This window comes from Lathyrus oleraceus, chromosome 1, assembly GCF_024323335.1.
Source record: "Lathyrus oleraceus cultivar Zhongwan6 chromosome 1, CAAS_Psat_ZW6_1.0, whole genome shotgun sequence".
NCBI lineage: Eukaryota > Viridiplantae > Streptophyta > Magnoliopsida > Fabales > Fabaceae > Lathyrus > Lathyrus oleraceus.
The window spans coordinates 11,111,373-11,112,058 of NC_066579.1; the positions used below are offsets into that span (position 1 = coordinate 11,111,373).

Genomic DNA, 686 nt, shown 5'->3' on the forward strand with positions numbered 1-686 from the left:
ACATTCTGGTGTAGTGTTTCCAAGAATTCCATATAACTCGCAGTTTGGAGTTACGACAGCCACGGTGGCTGCGGGTGGTATGGTTAAGTTGTCTAACTTTTGAACAAGGGCATCTACCTTAGCATGGACATGGTCAAGGCTACTGATTTCGTACATTCCACCTTTTGGTTAGGACTTTTCTACTGGAGTTCTTTCACCTCCCCATTGGCAATGGTTTGAGCCATGTTTTCAACAAGGCCATGTTTTCATAAATGCACCGCCTGCGGCAGCGTCTACTGTCAGTCTTGTGTTATACAGAAGCCCATTGTAAAATGTGTGAATGATCACCCAGTCTTCTAGACCGTGATTAGGACATATCCTCATCATGTCTTTGTATCTCTCCCACGCATCGTAGAGAGATTCTGCATCTTTTTGTCGAAATCCATTGATTTGAGCTCTCAGCATAACAGTTTTGCTTGGCGGGAAATATCGGGCTAAGAAAACGTTCTTCAGTTCTTCCCATGTAGTAACTGAGTTGGATGGCAAGGATTGCAACCAAGCCCAAGCTCTGACTCTTAGATAGAATGGAAAAGACGTAGTCTTATCGCATCTTGAGATACACCATTCACCTTCACAGTGTCTGCGTACTGCACAAACTTGGTCAAATGTTCATTAGGGTCATTCGTAGGATTTCCAGCAAATTGATG

General features: G+C 43.7%; 1 non-coding gene across 1 annotated transcript; it reads left to right on the forward strand.

The window, feature by feature from the left end:
• Positions 1–337: 337 nt before the first annotated feature.
• Positions 338–444, forward strand: LOC127116074 (small nucleolar RNA R71). The gene has a single exon (XR_007801059.1). It is a non-coding gene; the product is annotated as a small nucleolar RNA R71 (small nucleolar RNA).
• The last annotated feature ends 242 nt before the right edge of the window (positions 445–686 follow it).